Source organism: Arachis hypogaea, chromosome 9 (genome assembly GCF_003086295.3).
Source record: "Arachis hypogaea cultivar Tifrunner chromosome 9, arahy.Tifrunner.gnm2.J5K5, whole genome shotgun sequence".
NCBI classification, from domain to species: domain Eukaryota; kingdom Viridiplantae; phylum Streptophyta; class Magnoliopsida; order Fabales; family Fabaceae; genus Arachis; species Arachis hypogaea.
Genome location: NC_092044.1, coordinates 78,751,968 through 78,752,285, shown reverse-complemented (window position 1 = coordinate 78,752,285; position 318 = coordinate 78,751,968).

Here is a 318-nt window from a genome sequence, read left to right as displayed (position 1 = left end):
TATCATTTGTTCCTAAACTTGATGAATATGATGATCCGTGACACTCATCATCATTCTCACCTATGAACGTGTGCCTGACAACCACCTCCGTTTTACCTTAGATTGAGTAGATATCTCTTGGATTCTTTAATCAGAATCTTCGTGGTATAAGCTAGAACTGATGGCGGCATTCAAGAGAATCCGGAAGGTCTAAACCTTGTCTGTGGTATTCTGAGTAGGATTCAAGGATTGAATGACTGTGACGAGCTTCAAACTCCTGAAGGCTGGGCGTTAGTGACAGACGCAAAAGAATCACTGGATTCTATTCCAACCTGATTG